General features: G+C 42.1%; 1 non-coding gene and 1 pseudogene across 1 annotated transcript; one reads left to right on the plus strand and one right to left on the minus strand.

Moving 5' to 3' along the window:
• Positions 1–3,897, plus strand: LOC129062583 (putative olfactory receptor 7A2; annotated as a pseudogene).
• A 1,903-nt stretch (positions 3,898–5,800) lies between these two features.
• LOC129062587 (U1 spliceosomal RNA) lies at positions 5,801–5,965 on the minus strand. Its single transcript, XR_008528299.1, has one exon. It is a non-coding gene; the product is annotated as a U1 spliceosomal RNA (small nuclear RNA).
• Positions 5,966–21,397: the final 15,432 nt, after the last annotated feature.

Genomic DNA, 21,397 nt, shown 5'->3' on the forward strand with positions numbered 1-21,397 from the left:
ATGCTTCACTCCTTCCTGCTGCGTCGTGTGGGACAGAGCTTCCGTCCCCATCATCACGGTCCCGGCAGCAATTCTGAGCGGCACACGGAGAACTTCCTTTCAGAAAACCCATCCAGGGGACTCTGAGAGCCTGGTAGGTGCCTCAGGAGAGGGTCAGGGAGGCTGGAACCCGAGAACTTTTACCTGTGCCGCTGCGACCCCAATCAGCCTAGCCCACCTACAAAGGATCGCTGTGTCCAATTTCTTGGTAAAATAGCTAATTTGTAATTGACTTTTGAATACATTGAGAAAGATGTGTCTGGTTGAATCTGCACAGCTGGGTCACAGCTGACAATGAAGGGATGGGACAGGGGGTCCGGTGGGGTGACGCTGGACAATGCATGAGATGCGTGAAATGGTTGCAGGAAAATAAAAACACACGTGAGGAGTTTTGCTGTTCAGGGAGAAGGAAACAGACATTAGGTGTGGAGAGCAGTGTAGTGAGTGAGAGCGTTTGTGCTAAATGTCTACCGGGGAGTGCACCTGAGCATGTGTTGTATTCATCGAAGGATCCATTCAGTGAGGCAGACAGCACCTTGCAGCAGCAGTTACTGAGTCAGACATTACAGTGTCTTCTCTCATGCTGAGTATTCTCATGAAAAAAAAAATTTAATAAATCTAAAGTGGAATAATAAATGTTTCATTGAATGACTATTTTGCCATATACTAAACGTTCACATTTACTGACACCTGCCTCTGGAACCATTAAACAGACTAAGAGCAGCATCTGCTCTGTGCCAGAACACGCAAGGAACGTTGCATAGTAAATTCCTTTATCTCCAGGTCTTTCGTGCTTAATTACAAATCTTGTTGACATCATTAAATTATCACTGTTTTATAGTAAATTCTTTTATGTCCACATCTTTGCGTGTTTAATTATAAACCATGTTGAGACCATTAAATTATCGCTATTTTATGCCTTGTTTCAGTTAGTATTTGATTTCCCATTCAATTTTGCTTACCAGAGATGTTTTGAAACTACTTGTTTTAACTTGGTCTCATTATTTCCTCATCTTCATATCCTCAATTTTGTTTCTGTCCAAGTTGACATCTATTCACATACCTTTGTGGAAAATCCAAACGTGCACAAAGCAGGTGAGGTCCCTGAGCTTTTGCATCATGCAGTATAACTGTGAGGGCAGAGAACAATGAGATAAATGTGTGTTTAAAATAATGTCCTTAGGCTGAATCATAAAAAGAAAGCTGTTCGGCACCAAGAGGCAGAGCTGTCATGACAGAGACAGGGTTTATGCAGCGCGCTCTGTGGAGGTTCTGCGGGTTGGACAAAAGTCTGAACCAGGACCAGGTGCACCAACTGGGTTTGTCACAAAAGAGATCAAACCCAAAGTCCAAGAAGTAATGGAAAACATGCCACATAAGAATAGGAAGAAAGGGCCTAACCTCAACCCCTGTCAAACCATATAAAAATGAACTGGTCAAATAATTACAACATAGGTACAGAGAACACAAGTCTTCTACTGCTTGATTTTAAAAACGACCAACTTCTGTTACACTTCACATGTTTTCTTTCAGAAGTGTTGGTTCATCCTTTTGCTTTGGAAAGTGAAACATGACGGTATCACCTCTCTTGTCCTCTAGACAAGTTTATTTTTGTTCTCTCATTATTTTTGCTGGGTGTCAGGGGAATGTGTTTAGGGTTCAAATGCTGCCAGAACCAAGGAAGACTTTTCTTCCTCAAACCTGAGCTTATTAGATCTTTTTTACCTCCTCATCCATTTTATCTCTTTTTGTTCCTTTCTCTTATATGTTTTAAACATATTTTAAGCAATTACAACTTTTTTTTATTTCTTATCAAAATGTAGTTAGCATAAATATTATATTAATTTCAGGGGTACAACGTAGTGATTCACATACCCTACCCGGTGATCGCCAGCATGAGTCTAGTAACCGTTGGTCACCAACCAAACTTAATAAGATGTTCCTGACTATATTCCCAGGCAATACACCACATATCCATGGCCTATTTATTTTATATTGAAAGTGTGTACTTCTTACTGCCCTTCACCGTTTTCACCCATTTCCTCTCCCCCGCCCTTCTGGCAACCATCTCTTTCTTCTGTGTATCTATGAGTTTGTTTTCTTTTGTTTTGTTTTAAATTCTACACTAAGAATATGGCATGTGCCTATCTTTGTCTGACTTATTTCACTAGCATAATGCCCTCTAGGCCCATCCATGTGGTTGCAAGTGACAAGATGTCATTTTTTTATTGCTTCTGTTTCTACATTTTCAGTATGTGAAACACAGAGTCTATTCTTGTATTACTTATTAATTATAGTATTATTATCCATACGAACAACTGCATACCTATTTTGCCTCACCCTGTATATGTATGTTATATACATACACCACATTCATTTCCCATTCATCTATTGATGGGCACCCCGCTATTTGACTTCCACCTGTCACCATCTAAAATGTTATATATTCTTATTGTTTGCTTTTGTCTTCTTATTCATCATTGACTTCTAGGAACTTCTGTTCTTCAGCACCCTATGCTCACAGTCTGTACAGCACAGAAACATGGTTGCATTCAATATACATTTCTGAAATACATGAAAAACGTCTCACTGAAAATGTAGAATACATGATACCTTAGGTGAAAACATGATTGATACAAAAGTTTTGGGGGTGGGTGGGGCAGGGGAGAGTAGTGGCAGCTAAATTGAGACAAATGCATTGTAACAATAAAAATATTTAAAAACTTTTTTTAAAAACGTTTCGTTATCACAGGTGACACCATAAATTTCCCAAAAGGGGACCATATCTATACACAATATATTAAAATTAATTTTTTTACTGACAATATAAATTGTAGCATTTCCACACTTTTATGAATTACTCATATTATTTTCCTCTTTCCTTCTAGTCACCTCCACCACATGGGACCAGGCAATGATACCCTAATTGCAGAATTCCTTCTCCTGGGACTTTCAGAGGCACCGGAACTGCAGCCCCTCCTGTTTGGGCTGTTCCTCTCCATGTACCTGGTCACTGTGCTGGGAAACCTGCTCATCATCCTGGCCGTCAGCTCAGACGCCCGCCTCCACACGCCCATGTACTTCTTCCTCTGCAACCTGTCCTTGGCTGACATCTGCTTCACCTCCACCACCGTCCCGAAGATGCTGGTGAACATCCAAACACAGAGCAAAGCCATCACCTATGCAGGCTGCATCACCCAGATTTATTTTCTTATACTCTTTGCAGCGTTGGACATACTTCTCTTGACCATGATGGCCTATGACCGATATGTGGCCATCTGTCACCCTCTGCACTACACGGTCATCATGAACCCCCATCTCTGCAGAATGCTGGTTCTGATATCCTGGGTAATAAGTATCTTGAATTCCTTGTTACAAAGTTTATTGGCATTGAGGCTGTCCTTCACAGCCTTGGAAGTCCCCCACTTTTTCTGTGAACTCAATCAGATGATCCAACTCGCTTGTTCTGACGCCTTTCTTAATAATATGGTGATGTATTGTTCAGCTCTCCTGCTTGGTGGTGGTCCTTTTGCTGGGGTCCTTTACTCTTATTCCAAGATAGTGTCCTCCATACGTGCAATCCCATCAGCCCAGGGGAAGTGTAAAGCCTTTTCCACCTGTGCGTCTCACCTCTCGGTTGTCTCCTTATTTTATGGTACGCTCCTAGGCGTGTATCTCAGCTCTGCCGCCACGCACAGCTCACAGTCAAGTGCAGTCGCCTCCGTGATGTACACTGTGGTCACACCCATGCTGAACCCCTTCATCTACAGCCTCAGGAACAGAGACATCAAACAGGTTCTGACTGCATTATTTGTGAAGGAAATGACAAACAGGCCAGTTGTCCTCAGACTGAAATAGCGGTCATGATTGCAGAGATCAAAGGCTCAGATTCAGATACTGTGATTACTTTCAGACTATGGAAGTAGAACTTCACTTTCTATTCATTTCCTGCAATTTCCATTTCCTTGACCTTAATTCATCTATTCAATTTCAAAAACTCATTTTATTAAGCTTTCTTCTCTCTTATCTCCCACAGCTTTTCCCTTTGGTGTTTTTCTATTTTCCCAAATTTATTTCCATCATGGATCAGAAGTATTTGGAAAATCCCACTTACCTAATGAGACAACAAGGATTTTTTAGAATAATTTTTCCCAAATGACATATATCGTATCAAATAATTTTTTTACTAAAATAATCATCCTGAATTGCACTATTATGGGGAAAACTACACTTAGTTACCAAGGAAATTTATACAATTTTGTAATACAGGAAAGTCTGAGACCACTGTTTTTCACTTTTATGTCTGACATTCCTTTATATATCTTTATATCTTAACTGTTCTTCTTGATAAGGAAGACTCTAACATACCAGAGTGTTTAATAGCCTGTCCCTGGATTTTATTCTCCACATTAGGAAGCTGTTCCTCTTCAACTCCTTGTTCACAATGCCTCCTTAGCCCCTCACAAAATGATTATCAAATACATGTCTCCCAGAGGTCTTCAGTGAACGACAGATTTTAATAAAGTTGACATAATAAGACCTTAGAATCACAGATGACTTCAATACCATGAAGCCAAATTGTATAATTACTGTGCAAAATGTGATTGCTCATGATCTGCATCTAGCAGGATGAAAGATTGGTCTCCACGTGTAAGGGGGTTTACAATACATGGGGCGAAGAACTGATTAGCAATTTTCTTTTTTTTATTGAACTATCTTTGTGTGTCTGCTTAAAAACTTCCAGTGCTGCCTATAATATGACTACTTGCATTGCTATGAAGGCAATATACTCCCCCTTCCACATTTTGCCATAAGCACAGAAGGGATGGTGGATGATCGCCACCAGTGTTACCTGTCGTGCACCTCCCTCATGCTCAGGACGCCACCCATCTTTTACGATCAAAGAATGACTGAAGAAAGAGCTCGCGTTCCTGTCACTCGTGCGAACCAGAGTCACTAGTTTTCCTACACAAACATGCATGTCCTTTAAATCTCTCTTGGTTACAGGGAAATGAACCTCCAACAAGAGATTTTAAATACAGTTGTCTGTCATAGATACAGAAAACAAACCAATGGTCGCCCAAGGGAAGGGGGTTGGAGGGCCAGCTGAAAAAGGTGAAGGGATTAAGAAATACAAATTGATAGTTACAAAATAGTCACAGGGATGTAAAGTACAGCATAGGGAATATAGTCAATACTATTATAATAGCTTAGTTACTAAGTATGGTGCGAGGTGGATACCGAAAATATTGGGGGAGGTCACTTTGTAAATCATATGATTGTCTAATCACTATGCTGTGTACATGAAACTAATATAATATTAAATGTCAACTGTAATTGAAAAATAAAATTAAAAAAGAAAGTACACTAATCATGTCAGAACACTTAAAAGAGAAATTAAAAATTAATATTATTTTCAGCACTTAAAAAAATTAATTGTTCCAGAGCATTGAAAATGAAAGAAATAAATACATACAGGTTGTCTGAAATAAGCTGAAATGACAGAGTAACTAGGAACACTGTCTTCAAGTATGAGAACAAATGCCAGAAGGTTCTTCTGTATACTTAGTGCTAATAAATCATCTTCTATACACATCTCTAACTTGTGTTTATGTCTGTTATCCCTTATGGTTCCTTGAGGCCTTTTGTGATTACATCTATTTGTAAACTTTGCAACATCTTCAGCCATTATATTCACATTTGACTAAAGATCACCTTTCCTTCGGTAAGTATCCTGTTTAAATCCATCTATCTTTTTTTTTAGGGAAGAACATAAACTCAGTCCGCCACTACCACAAATTCTGCAGTCAAGTTTCCCACATTTGGGCAAATCCCAGGGGTCAGCACATCTGGAACGCAATGGATAAGCCTCGCCCCCAGGAAAACCACCTTCATGATCATTGTATCTCCCCTGCCAGGTAAGTATAAATCCATCTATCTTTACATGAGAAATTTTAACTCAGAGATTGCTTCCTCTGCATTTTTAAAAACCCTTCTATTATCCCTGGCTGGTGTGGCTGAATGGATTGAGTGCCAGCCTGTGAACCAAAGGGTCACCGGCTGGATTCCCAATCAGGGCACATGCCTGGGTTGCGGGCCAGGTCCCCAGTTGGGGACACACAAGAGGCAACCACACATTGATGTTTCTCTCGCTCTCTTTCTCCCTCCCTTCCGTTTTTGCTAAAAATAAATAAATAAAGTCTTTTTAAAAATAAACACCAAAAAGAGCTTGGTAGTTTAAATCATTTTTTTAAAAAACCTTCTGTTATATTCTTTGATTTCCAAGTCCTTGGAAATCTACGGGATTCGCGACCCATGTTAATCTCCTTAAAATATTATTTTATGTCTTTCTATAAGTTAATTTTAGATACTCAGCCGATTTTGTTCATAAACTTCTTTTGAAACGTATTTTTAACCTAATCTCACTCCTACTGATGATCTCTTTACCATATGTTCTTAGATTTTTTTAAACTTCTCTTCCTATGTTATGCACACATACACACTCAAATGCTTGTATACAAATGCATGAGCAGCATCCTGACCATCAGCGATGCTCTTTATGTGTTGTACAGTCTTTTTTTCTATGTGTCCACTCCTCCTTCTTACTCAACAATTCCTATGGCCTTCTCTCCAATCAACTAGTGTGATGCTGATTCATTATTACCATGTTTACATAATAGTCCACGGTTTAGCTCTGCTAGTCACACTTGAAAGCCTAGCATACACTTCTCAATACATTGCTATTATAACAATTATACAAAAATATTTTGAGGTTGTTGTATTAAAACTCATTCTACACAGACAATACTGTTCCCCAAGGGGACACTGAGCAATCTTTGGAGACATTTCTGGCTGTCACAAGGAAGGTGTCAGTAAAGTCCAGGGATACTCTAAACATCCTGCAGAGCCCCACTACAGACAAAGACCTGGCCCAGGATTTCGATCCTGCAGAGGCTGAGGCACCGTGAGTTAGAGAACACAGTACTTGTAGTATTTATAGGTGTCTTCAGATTTGTTTTCCCAATGTTGTAACACGTGATAGTTCTGCCAGAAAAAAAAAAAGCAAAACAGAGTACCCAACTGCTACCTATTTAAAATTTCAACCCTAGTCATTGTGACACCTTTCTAAGATTTTTTCCCCAGGCTGACAGCTGTAAAAGAACTTTTTTCAGAACTGTTTTCTGAACTTTTTCTGATTTTTTTTTTTTTCTAAACACCCAGTTTAGCCCATCGTTAGCCCTCATCCCTGCCCCCTCATGATGCAATACCGCCAGGGACCACCAGGGGGCGGGCACACCCAGTAACAGGTGTGGACCTGGGCCAGCCTCTGGGTTCTAAAGAAGGAAGGACAGGGTGACTCAGGCCAGCGTTCGTCCAGCCCAACCCTCTCTGATGACAGAGACTGAGGTTGAGGTTTGCTTAGTATTGACAACTAAGGTCTCAGTGTGGGGTTCTCTCGCCCCAAATCTCCAAATCCTGACCCCTCATCCCCACCTTGAGACTCACTCGCCCCCTGACAGTCGTCCATCACAGGGTCCAGCAGCTGCAGGTAAGTGAGGATGGTGCTCGAGGAGGAGGACGGCGCCCTGTGCCATCAGCGCCGGGCGGTGAGGAGCCTGGCTATCAAGGGCCCCCGTGGACCCTCTTCTGTAGCCACTCAGCCTTGGCCTCCTGCCCCCACCCCAACTCCTGGGTCCCCACACCGACCCGCCTAGGACCCTTAGTAGCCTTTTCTTCATTTCGCCTTCTCTTCCCCTCCCGGGCACCAGAACCACTCCAGTCACCCCCAGAGCCAGCTTTGAACCAATCCCAGGGTCAGTGGCCCCTGCCCTCCAACCGCAGGCCCATGCTGCCCCCTGTCTCCCCCCACCCCCGCCCCCGCTCTTCCAGGCCGCCGCCTGGTAACACCCAACGCAGGCCTGCAGGCTCCGCGGCACCAGGAGGGCGCTGGGCTGGAGAGGGAAGGCCCGTTCTCTGAAGGGGAACTCAGGCTGGGACAGAGCTGCCCCCTCCGCTCTATTCTGGGGCCCTTCCCCCACAGGCACCCTTTTATTTAAAAGGCAAATCGCTTTTATCTAAGTAGCCAGAAGATCCGACCAGCCTAGACAAGGGTTTCACTGGGTCCCCTGAGCCCGGAGGTCTCGTGGGACTGAGCAGGGGACGCTCATGTTGCTACCTGGGGCCTCCATTCCCACTTCTACAAAGCAGATCTGTTTCGACCAGCGTTGGTTTCAGGACAAAGTTCTCCTGATGCAAAAGATACACTTGAAAATCTCCCGTTTGGCTCAGCTCGGGGTCTGACGTTTAATGAATGTGGTTCCTGAAGCAGGACCGCTGACCTAAAGTCCGGGGAGAACCAGAGACCCCGCCAACCAGGTCAGGCCCCGCCCCCAGCCTGCTGCCTCCCAGGAGGTCCCAGCTGACTGAGGGCAGTGCCAGTGACACAGGGGCTCCTGGTCCACCCGGGAGCTCGGACGGAGAGCGGCCTACACACCAGGGCACTGTCCCAGGCCTTCTCCAGACGGCGAAGCGAGGGCCTTTGCCGACCAGATGCAACGACATGTGAGGAGGAGAAGTCCCCGAGGGCTCGGCTGAGAGGGGGGAACTAGAGCACGCTGCTGCCTGTGGCTTCTGTCCCCTCGCTGACTCCTCCTGTCCTGGGTGACACAGAGAGCCGAGAGAGGGCACACCTGGGACCTGAGGAGTAACCCTCCCAGGAGGGAGAATTCTAGCTCAGCCCAAGGAAGGAGCTGGTAGGAAGCAAGCCTCCCAGCACTGGGACTGGGAGTCGAGGTCAGCATGGCTCTGGCAGGAAGGGCCCGGGACTATGCAGGGGTCAGACCCCAGATTTCAGTTTTGAGAGCAAAGAAAGATGTGCAGTTCCCCTGACTCCAGAGAGGGATTCCCTGGGTTGTCCATGGCACACCTGTGCCACCTTGATCCACAGCTCCTCTACCCTATCCCCGTCCTACGCCATCATGCTCAGGTCCCCAAGAAAGGTAGAAATGACACAACTGACCACGCTGTTGACGTGGGAGACAGTGGCACAAACGGCGAGTACAGGTGTTCTTTGCCCCTGTAGGTCCCTTGAGGACAGATGGAGCCCAGGCAGTGGTGGGGCACCACCTCCTGGAACAGATCCCAGAGAGGACAGGAAATGTCACCCAGCCCTGGCAACCCCAGCTCAGCGTCACAGTTCCCCACAGTTCCAGACAGAGTCACTGAACAGAGCTGGCGTTCATGAAGCTGAACGTGTGACCTGAGCCTTTCAGAAATCCCTTCCACTGAGGGTGCCCAGCACAGAATGACACAGGACCCAAAACTGGCTGGGAAGGGACAGTGGCATCCACACCAGTGCAGCCTCACTTCCTCCAAGCACCTGTTCATCCTGAGTGGCATCTTCCTCCCAAGCTGATCACCGTTCTGATCCAACTCCTCATTCAGATGCACATTCCCTTGCAGCAGATAAAACTAAAGGCTATGATCGTCTGTCTCCCATGTGGACAAGTACACATAAGGTGCCTAATATGTGCTCAGGCTGTTGACATCTCCTGAGCAAATGGGTGAGACACCCAAGGATCAGGCAGCACCTCAGTGAGCTGACCTCCCCCACCAGCAGGCGGGGCCTCACTCACCTCATTGATCTGCTCGGCCCTTCTGCCTGGCAGGCGCTCTGAGTGTCCAGCTCTATTGTCCCCGTGTAGACACGAAGGGTTTGGGGGTCAAGAAAGTTGCCTCAGTCACACAGCAAGTAAGTGAAGGAACTGGGATGCGGGCCCAGATCATGGATTCCATGTCAGGGCATGCAGGTCTGGGACAGCTGACGTCAGAAGGAACACCAGCCCGCCTGCCCTAAGAGGTTCACTGCGTGCATCAGAGTCAACTACTCAGCCACCTGCAGGGACAACACAGGTGACACTGTCTCCGGCCCTCACACAGGTGGCAGGATTAGAGCTGGAGCTGGCTCTAGCCCGGGGCTGGCCTTTGCTGCGGCGCTGGCACTGGTGTGGACGTGCCTGGCTTCCCCGAGGCTTTCCAAAGTCAGGAAAGATGCTATCGCCTTAGACGGAACCCTCGCCCCTGGCCCCACCCCGGACTATCATCCCAGACTGCAGTCCCCTTGCTTCTCGCTCTGCCCCATGAACACTAGATGCTGAAGGTGGACTTGAAGCTTGTGGCCATGACCCAGCAGGCCTGACCAAGCGGATGGGTAGGAAGGTCAAGTTCAGCCTCCAACAGGGAAAGCGCAGGGGCTGGCCAACATCCTGCACCTGGTGCAGCCAGGTTCCCATCATGAAAAGCATGGTCCTGGGGCCGGGGGAGGGCACCGGTTGGTCAGTAGTCATGGGCCTGGCCTTGGCTCGCACACTACTCTCCCACGGCGCCCTCCTTTGGGTCTATGCCCCTGTGCTTGCCATCCAGGGGACAGCACCACACCACCCCCAACCCCTGTGTGTCTGTCCTGGCAATGACAGGCCAGATTGTGAAACCGTTTAACACAGAGACTGTGTGAGTCTTGTCTTCCTACTGACAGTTTTCTCCTAAAAGACCCGGGCACAGCCCTCCCCGACCTTCCATGCCCCTGGGTATCAGGACTGAGGATCGCGGCAAATGTGTGAGCAGGTGCTCCTACACGTCCTATTCTAGACCTGATGGTGGCAGCAGGGGTGGGTGTGGACAGGGACACACAGATGAAGATGGGACTTTGCTGGGGATGGGTTTCTGGGGACCAACTCAGACCAGCATCCCCTCTGCTTCCCAGAGGGCCTGGCACCCCAACCACTTTTCTCTTTGGCCCCTGGAAGCCGTCAGACCTAAGCTCTCCCATGGGAATCAATATATGTGCGAGGTGCGGGGTTCTGTCAGGCCCTGACCACCCGCAGCCCTGTACCCGCACTACGCCGTTCTGTAGAGACAGGAGGCCCTCCTTCCGGATGCAAAGATTACTCACTTTTTATATGGTCCTGAAATTCATCATCTTGGTCAGTACTTGCATAGATGCCTCCAGACGCAGAGAAGGTCATGAGCATATCATTTGTGACATATGGAGATGGGACCTATAAATGATGTCTAGTGTGACTGACTCTCTGATTACAGTTGAGGCCCAGGGACTGTATCTTCTTCCTTTACTGAGTTATGTTAATTGTCTCAGGAAGTGCCTGCATGTAGCAGGTGTTTCATATATTGTTGAATAAAAGAACACCAACCAGAACCATCCCCAACATCTGATGGACCTGGGGCCCCTCTGCTGCCCCCAGAGATCCCTAATCCGTCCACATTAAAGACAAGGAACTGGACTAGCTTGATGGAATCTCAGATTTTTTAGCAGGTTGCTTCCCATGTGCTTTTCCAAATTCCCCGGGCCTGTGAGGAGAGGGGTGGAGGGCTTTTCATGGAGAAGAAATAATTAAGAAAGATGAAGAACCACAATATGTTCAGCTGCATATTCTGCAGGACCAGGCATCAGGTAAGCACTTGCCGTGGCTGATCCCACTAGTCACTACAAAACCCTACAAGGTTTGTCCTCTAGCACCCACTTTTCAGAGGAGCAAATCGAGGCTTAGAATGGGGGAATATTCCCAGGACACACAGCTGGCAGTGGGCAGAGTCGCCTTGTGCCGAGAAGGGGGCTGGTGCTTCCCTTCAGTCGCGAGCTGGTTTAGGATCTCTTGGGGCGTGTTGACTGTTGACAGGTGAACATGGAGGTCAGGCAGGTGATGGTTCTACACAGAAGGCTGGTACCATGGGTACTACTAGACGAATCTGTGTCACACCTGCCTGGTGTTCCTGCAAGGTGCAGGTCTCATCCAGGAACAGGCTCTCATCGTCTTCACACTGGGTGGGACAAGAAGGAACATAATGTCCGTGGCATCACCGTGAACCCCCAGGGGGACTGAGGTCAGTAGTTCACCCAGGAACTCTAGCTCCTCAGACACACAGGCAGAAAAACAGGAGTTTCCAAGCTAAACAAGATTCTGGGCTTTCAAAGTACAATTTGAGTTGAAGAGGTGGAGGAGGATTATACAATTACTTCCTCAAGGCATTTTGTTAGCTGAAGAACAGGAGACCTCCCTGTCTGTATTCAGAGCTTTGTCCCAGTGCGTCTTCAACAAACGTCCCCAAGGCAGACAGAAGATAACAGAGGCTTCCGGACAGGAAATGATTGCTCAGGGTCTTGCAGGTTACAACCGAAAACCATCCAAAGTAGTGCTGCATGACCGAAGCTTGATCTGCCCCTCACATGGAGGGAAAGTTTTGGGGGAACCTCATCCCACCCCAGCTTAGAGACAGTGCACAGGGCAGACACACTTTATGAGATTTCAAATAACGACACTGATTGTTCTTCCTTTTACGTTCAAGGGAGTGTTGAGACCCTCATGGAGACCCCAGGTTCAGCAAAGGGGTAAGTGCCCAGAGATCCCAGGGAGAGGGATAGCCCATCCCAGGGAAAGGGTCTGTGTCTAGACAGAACCTATCTTACTCATCGTTCTGATATGGATTACAAGTCTAATGAAAGGGTTGAATTTCAAAGATCTCACTTATATAGCAACGAGAAAAATAAAGTATTTTGCACTCAAAATGCAACCACACGATATTTCTCTCCCTCCTTCCTCCCTCTCTTCCCCTCTCTAAAAATAAATAAATAAAATCTTTTTAAAAAACTAAATTCCTCAATTATAAAGTAGCCTGGTGTCTACATTTTTAATTAAATTTTTGTTTGCATTCGGTTAAAAACTAAGATGTGTCAAATGTTTGCCATTAAAGATACAAAGGACATGGATGTGAGCAAAGCTGTCCTGGGGTGAGGGAATGACCGCAAATGGTAACGAAATAAGTGTAAAATACATTGTTGGTTTGTATGATCAAAGATATAATGTGCATAACAATAACACCACAAAAATGGCAAAAAGGAAACAGAGCTGTAGAGTAATGATTCTATGTATCACTGGCATTAACCTAGTATAAACCTGAAGCTAATTCTTGTAAATTAAGAAGTATATGTGAAGCAATAGAGCAACCCCTAAAAATTTTTTTCAAAAATACAGTGAAGTCATTTAAAAATTAAAATGCTACCTTAGGAAATACTTCCTAAATGCAAAAGAAAGCTATAAAGGAGGTATAGGGAAACTAAAAACATGAGAACTGTCAAAACGAAACGTAAAATGGCGAGTGTACTTGCAACTGTGTCAACAATAGTAAATATGAATTAGTTACATAGTCCAAATGAGAGGATTAGATTGTCACCCCAGATTCTAAAAAATTAAAATCACCATAATTTAAGTATATGCGATATACAAGAAACACAAGTTGCTTGAAAGCAATAATGTGGGGAAAATACACCTGTAAACAGCACGCACATGACAGCTGAGAAATTATACAAATATCAGGCAAAATAGACTTGAATATAAAATATATACATTTATATGCATATATTACTAAAAATATTGAAAGACATGATATGCCAAAAGGGTCAAAGTTTATGGTTTGTATCTAAAATAAAATGTTTAAAAATTCACAGTCATTTTTGGTTATATTAACAAAAAAGAAAATATCAGATTAATAACCTAAACTTTTAACTTAACAGACTTGAAAAGATGTGGTAACAAACCCCCCCAAAAAGATAGTAGATAATAAAAAAATTTAATACAGAAAAAAAATGAAAAAAGAAATAGAAAAAAAAAGTACAGAAAAATCAATGAAACAAAAAGTGGGTTCTGGGGAAAAGTAAATAGAATTGGCAAATCTTTAGCTAGGCTGGTCTGGAGAAAAGGGGGGAAGACTCAACTTCAAGGAATCAGGCAGAAACAGGGATATTACTACTGACAATACAGAAATTAGAAAGATTATAAAGGAATACAATGACTGATTGTATGCCAAAAATTAGATAACTAATATGAAATGGACAAAGACCTAAATGGAAAAACTGAACAGAAATATAGCAAGTGAGGTGGTTGAATTAGTAAACAAAAAAGCACCCACAAAGTAAACCTGGGCCCAGGTGGCTTCAACACAGAGTTCTCCAAAACTTGTAAAGACGGTTAGTAAACAATCTCCACAAACTCTTTAAAAAAACAGAGTGGAGACAGCTCTTCACACCCATTTTCTGAGGCCAGTACTACTCTGATTCCAAAACCAGCAAGTTATCACAGAGAAAAAAAACTAATGCACCTAAATACAGATGCAAAAAAAAAACCCCTTCCACAAATGATAATAAACATGAATGGTAAAATATACACAGAATTATATAACATGAGCAAGTGGGATTTATTCCAGGGACGAAAGGTCAGGTCAACATATGAAAATCCATTAATATAATAAATGAGATTGGTAAAGTAAAAAAAAAAATGGCAAGATGATCTCAATAGAATCAAAAAAATAATTGACAAAATCCAATACCCTTGCATGATTAAATCACCCAGAAGAGAAGGAATTCTCCAACCCTCATTATCAGCATCTGTGGGAAACCCACAGCTAATATATTTAATGGTGAAAGACTGAATGCTTCCTCTCCTGCCCCTCAAAGATAAGGAACCAAGGATGTCTATTCTTGCCACTTGTATTCAACAGCTTATTGGAGATTCTAGCCAGAACCATTAGGCAAAAAAAAGAAATATAATGCATGCAGATTAGTTAGGAAGACGTAAAACTATCTTTACTTCCAGGTGAGGTATGTTGTATATAGAAACCTTTAAGGAATCCACTAAAAAAAACCTATTGGACCTAAGAACTGAGTTTGACAAGATTGTAGAAATCAAAATCAAAATACAAAAATCAGGCACACTCGCCCTCTCCAGAGCACGCTCACGCCTCTCCCTTCCTCTTCTTTCCCGCAGGTAACTTACCTCTGCCTTTCTCTCTCCTAAGCTCCAATGGCTCTTCTCTTGCCTCTGTAACTTGTTTCCTGAGCCCAATTCTTCCACAGCTCGCTTTTACTACCTCTGTAACTTTCTAAATAAACCTTCTCTGATAATTTGAAAAATGTATTTATAAAAATGAATTATATTTCTCTACACTTGTAATGAACAATCTGATGATGAAACTAAGAGATGCATTTATAATAGAATCAAAAGGAATACTTAAATACACTTAACCATAAAAAGCATAAAATGCATACTCTGAAAACTATGAAACCTGGTTAAATGAAATTAACAAATGCATAAATAAATAGGAATGCACCCAATTTTATAGATCAGGAGACTTAATACTGTTGAAATGCCACTATTCACTCCATAAAATCATCTAGAGATTCAGCACAATACCTATCATGATCCCAGCTGTAATCTTCATAGAAATTGGCAAGTTTTTTCATAAAATGATATGGAACTACAAATGAACCAGAATCACCAACCCATTCTTGAAAAAGAAAACAAAGTGGTAGGACTAATATTCCTTCGTCTCAAAACTTTAAACAAACCAAAGGGAATCAAGTTGGTCTGGTACTGAAACAAGGATAGACATACATATCTGTAGAATAGATTGATATTTGAAAAATAAACCCCTACGTCTATGGTGAACCTGATATTTGAAAAAGGTAGCAAGAGTAGGGGAAGAATATTTCTTTCATAAATTGGTCCTGGGCCAACTGGACAACCACATGCAAAAAAAACCAAAACAAAAACAGGTTGTACTGTATAATTCACACCGCATTCAAGAAGTTACAAAAGGATCAAAGACCTAAAACATCAAACAAAACTACAACAAACTTAGATAAAACTCAGAGGGAAAAAATCCTGACCTTGCATTTGGCAAAATATTGTTAGATATGACACAAAGGGCAATAACAGGAATAAACTGGTAATTTAGACTTCATAAAATTAATGACTTTTGTTCTTCAAAGAATATCATTCAGAAAGTGAAAACACCCATTGAAACTCCTATGAACTATGGTGGAAATTTTAAAATCATGTAGCTGGTATAAGAAACAACATGACAGTACATCAAAAAATTAAACACTCAGTTACCATCTGATCTAGCAATTCTACTTCTGGGTAAAAACACAAAAGAATCGAAGTCCAGGATTCAAACAGACATGTGTCTACTAATGTTCATATTAGCATTATTCACAATAGCCAAAACCCAAGCATTTATCATATATAAATGAACCCCAAAATTAGCATATCCATATAACAAAGTACCATTCAGCTTTAAAAAGAAAGCTAATCCTGACACATGCTACAAACTGGAAGAACTTCAAGGACATCATGCTAAGTGAAATCAGCCTACCAAAAAGGGCCAAACACCGTAGTATCACAAAAATAGAATGGCTGTGCCAGGAGCTGAGGTGAAAAGGAGAATGAGGAGTTGTGCCTAATGAGATAGAGTCTCACTTTTGCAAGATGGAAGTAGTTCTGGAGATTGGTTTTACAATGTTGATGTCCTTCTCCCTGCTGAACAACACACTTAAAAAATGCTGAAAATGTAAATTTTATGATATATGTATAGTACCACAATTAACAGTAAAAATTTTAGAGAGTGAAAATACAACCCACAGAATGGAAGAATTTGCAAATATATCTATAATAAGGAACTTGTATCTAAAAATATCTAAAGACCTCTTATAACTTAATTATAAAGTTATAATAAAATAACTTAATTTTAAAATGACAAAAGCCCTGACTGGTGTGGCTCAGTGGGTTGGGCGCCGTCCCATAAACAGAAAGGTCACCAGTTCAATGCCAGGTCAAGGCACATGCCTGAGTTGCAGACTAGGTCCCCAGTTGAGGGCATATGAGAGACCACTGATCAATGTTTCTCTCACACATCAATGTTTCTCTCCCTTTCTTTCTCCCTCCCTTCCCTTTTCTCTAAAAATAAATAAAATCTATTTAAAAAATTAAAAATGACATAGTTAAATATACCTTTTTCCAAGGAAGATAGACAAATGGTCAAGAGTATGTGAAAAATTGCTGGACATCATTAGTCATCAATGAAATGCAAAAGCGAAATGTAGTCATCAGTTAAAACACCAATAAGATACAACTTCACAACCACTAGGAGGGTGAAAATCAACAAGTGAAATAATAACATATGTTGTCAAAGACATATGGAGAGATTTGAACTCTCATACATTTTACAATATAAAATGGTGTAGCCACTATGGAAAACCATCTAGGAGTTTCTCAAAAATTAAACTCACTCCTGGCAGGTAGCTCAGTTAGTTAGAGCAGTGTCCCCAATACACCAAGGTTGCAGTTTGATCTTCAGTCAGGGTACATACCAATGAAAGCATAAATAAGTAGAACAACAAATTGATGTTTCTCTTTCTCTCTTTAAAATAAATAAATAAACTTAGAATTACCATGTAATTTCTCAGTTCCTTTCACATGCATGTGCCTAAGAGAAAGAGAAACCCACATTCAAACAAGAACTTGCACGTGAGGTTTATAGCAACATTATTCATAGTAGTCATCAATAAATATGTGTTTTATCCAACAAGTGGACTATTATTTGGACATAAAAATAAATGAAGTATTGGTACATGCTACAACATGGATGGCTTTGAAAAAATTATGTTTTCAATAATTCCTATCAAAAATATCATAAGGCCCTGGCTGGTGTGGCTCAGTGGATTGAATGCTGGCCTGAAAATCAAAAGGTCATCGGTTCGATTCCCAGTCAGGACACATGCCTGAGTTGCGGGCCAGATCCCCAGTAGGGGGCACTCAAGAGGCAACCACACATTAATGTTTCTCTCCTTCTCTTTCTCCCTCCCTTCCCCTGTCTCTAAAAATAAATAAATAATTTTTTTAAGAAAATCATATGTATAGAATTCCTTTCCTATGATGCCCCAATTTCCCATGGAAATCTATAGAGACAGAATGTTAACTTGGGGTTACCTAGGGCTAGGGATTTGAAAGGAAGTTGGGAAGTTTGGGAGTAATAGCAAAAGCGTAGAAGGTTTCAGGGTTTTTTTTTTTTTTAAGTGATGAAAATGTTCAAAAATTGACTATAGCAATCCCGTAAGAGATCATCAGTGATAAACTTTTTGATCCGTGTATATGGCAGGGCAAACTTTCCCTGCAATGACCCTTTGAAGACTCCAAGGTGCGGTACCTCATCCCTAGCTCAGAACGGCTTATATTCTTTAGTCTCCTTTCTATCTCTGAACCTCTCCTGCATGTCAGATCTCTGACTCCCTCATGTATGTGGGGTTCCCATATATATGTATGTATTAAATTTGGTTATTTTTCTCTTGCTAATATGTCTCATGTCTATTTTATTATTCCACCAATCAGAAGAACCTTAGGGGCAGAAGAAATTTTGTTCTTCCCACACGTATCTCAATAAAAGTTGTTTATACAAATAAATCAACTCATTAAGAGTTTGGCCATTCAAGGAGAACTGGCTTTGGGTGGTAAACACACAATACAATATACCGATAATGTATCATAGAATTGTATATTTGAAATCTATATAATTTTATTAACCAATGTCACTCCAATAAATTCAATAGTTTTCTTTAATTTAGCAATGCAACAGTGCAGTTAGTCTGGCCAAGATGGAGGCACAGGAAGATATTCTTCGCTTCCTCACACAACTAAAAGAAAGATAACAACCAATTTAAAAACAAGAAACAACCAGAACTACCAGAAAATCAAACTGTATAGAAGTCAAACAACCAAGGAGTTAAAGAAACATTCACCCAGACTACTAGGAGGGAAAGAGACAGGAAGCCGGGTGGCGAGCATGCGCAACAAGGCAATGGCTGGCGGACCGGGATATCCCATATTCACATATGGATGAGCTAGGAGGAACAACTGGGGAGTGAGACAGACTGGGCAACCCAGGGTTCCAGCATGGAAAACCAAAGCCTCAAAACCTCTGACCATAAAAACCTGTGGGAGTTGCCGTGGTGGGAGAAACTCCCAGTCTCACAGGAGAGTTCATTAGATGGGCCCACAGGATCCTAGAATGTACACAACCCCACCTACCCAGCAATCAGCACCTGAAAGGGCACAATCCACTTGTGGGAAGCAAGGAAAGTGACTGAAAACAGTGTGAGAGCCAAACAAGCAGCATTGTCCCTTCTCTGACCCCTCCCCCACATACAGCACCACAACGCAGCAAAGTGGGTTGTCCCACAATGGCAAATGCCTAAGGCTCCTCCCCTTACAGTGTGACAGGTGCTCTGAAACAAAGGAATATGGCCCAAATGAAAAAACACATCAAAACTCCAGAAAAAGAACTAAGCAATGAGGAGATAGCCAACCTACCAGATGCAGAGATCAAAATGTTGGTAATCAGGATGCTCACAGGAATGATTGAGTACAGTCACAAAATAAAGGAAGAAGTGAATGCTATGCAAAGTGAAATAAAGAAAAATATACAGGGAACCAACAGTGAAGGGAAAGAAACTGGAACTTAAATAAACAATTTGGAACAAAACAAAGAAATAAACATTCAACCAGAACAGAATGAAGAAATAAGAATTCAAAAATCGAGGAGAGGCTTAGGAACCTCTGGGACAACCTTAAACATCCCAACATCTGAATCATAGGGAAGCCAGAAGGAGAAGAGAAAGAGCAAGAAATTGAAAACTTATTTGAAAAAATAATGAAGGAAAACTTCCCATATCTAGTTCCCCAAGGGAACTAAATGTGCAAATTCGGGAAGCTCAGAGAGTCCCAAAGAAGTTGGATCCAAGGAGAAACACACCAAGATACATCACAATTACATTACCCAAGATTAAAGATAAGGAGAGAATATTAAAAGCAGCAAGAGAAAAGGAGACAGTTACCTACAAAGGAGTTAGGTAAGACTGTCAGCTGATTTCTCGAAAGAAACCTTACAGGCAAGATGGGGCCAGAAAGTATTCAAAGTCATGGAAAGCAAAGACCTACAACCTAGATTACTCTACCCAGCAAAGCTATCATTTAGCTGGGAAGAGCAGATAAAGTGCTTCCAAGATAAGGTAAAGTTAAAGAAGTTCATCATCACCAAGCCCTCATTATATGAAAGGTTAAAGGAACTTATTTAAAAAGAAGATCAAAACTGTGAACAGTAAAATGACAACAAACTCACAACTATCAACAACTGAAGCTAAAAGAAAAACAAAAACAAACTAAGCAAACAACTAGAACAGGAACAGAATCACAGAAATGGAGATCACATGGAGGGTTATTAGCAGGGAGGGGGAGGAGGAGAATGGGGGAAAGGTATGGGGAATAAGTATAATTGGTAGGCACAAAATAGACAGGGGGAGGTTAAGAATAGTATAGGAAATGGAGAAGCCATAGAACTTATATGCACAACCCATGGACATGAACTAAGGGGGGTGGGGAACACTGGAAGGAAGGGGCAGAGGGAGATAAAAGGGAGAAAAAATGGGAAAAAAACAGAAAAAATGGGACAACTGTAATAGCATAATCAATAAAATATACTTAAAAAACAAAATAAAATTTAGCAATGCAAAGTTTTACAATCCAATTTCTTGAACATATTAGGGTTTCCAAGTTAATTATCACCTCACATCATTACTCTCACTGAGCTGTGCCACCACATTGTTAGTCAATCTTTTTTTAATTATATTTTATTGATTATGTTATTACAATTGTCCAAATTTTTCTCCTTTAGGTAACTAACTGCTTTTCTCTTGCTGCTTTTAAGATTCTTTGTCTTTAACCTTTGGTATTTTAATTATGATGTGTCTTGGTGTGGGCTGCTTTGCATTCATCTTGTTTGGGACTCTCTGTGCTTGCTGAACTTGCATATCTATTTCCTTCACCAAATGAGGGACATTTTCATTCATTATTTTTTCAAATAGAGTTCCAATTTCTTGCTCTTTCTCTTCTCCTTCTGGCACCCCTGTGATGTGAATGTTGGATGTCTTGAAGGTGTCCCAAAGGCTATTTATGCTATCCTTGTTTTTTTTAATTCCTTTTTTTTCTTATTGTTCTGATTGGCTGTTTTTTGCTTCCTTATGTTCTAAATCATTTATTTGATTCTCAGCTGCATCCACTCTACTGTTGTTTCCTTGTATATTTTTCTTTATTTCAATTAGTATGTCCTTGATTTCTGATTGGATCTTTTTTTATGTTGTCAAGGTCATCACTAAGTTCTTGAGCATCCTTATAACCAATGTTTTGAACTCTGCATCTAGAAGATCGTTTGTCTCCATTCTGTTTCGTTCTTTCTTTCTCTGGAGGTTTGTTCTGTTCTTTCGTTTGGGCCATGTTTATTTGTCTCCTCATTTTGGCAGCCTCTCTGTGTTTGTTTCTGTATATTAGGTTGAGCTGCTACGACTTCTTGTCTTGGTACCATGACCTAATGTCATAGCCGTCCTGTAGGGTCCAATGGCATAGTCTCCCTTATCATCCAAGCTGGGTACTCAAGGTGTGCCCTATGTGTGGGCTAAGTA

Source organism: Pteronotus mesoamericanus, unplaced genomic scaffold, assembly GCF_021234165.1.
Source record: "Pteronotus mesoamericanus isolate MK-2021 breed Mesoamerican mustached bat unplaced genomic scaffold, CSHL_Meso_final scaffold_827, whole genome shotgun sequence".
Taxonomy (NCBI): Eukaryota; Metazoa; Chordata; class Mammalia; order Chiroptera; family Mormoopidae; genus Pteronotus; species Pteronotus mesoamericanus.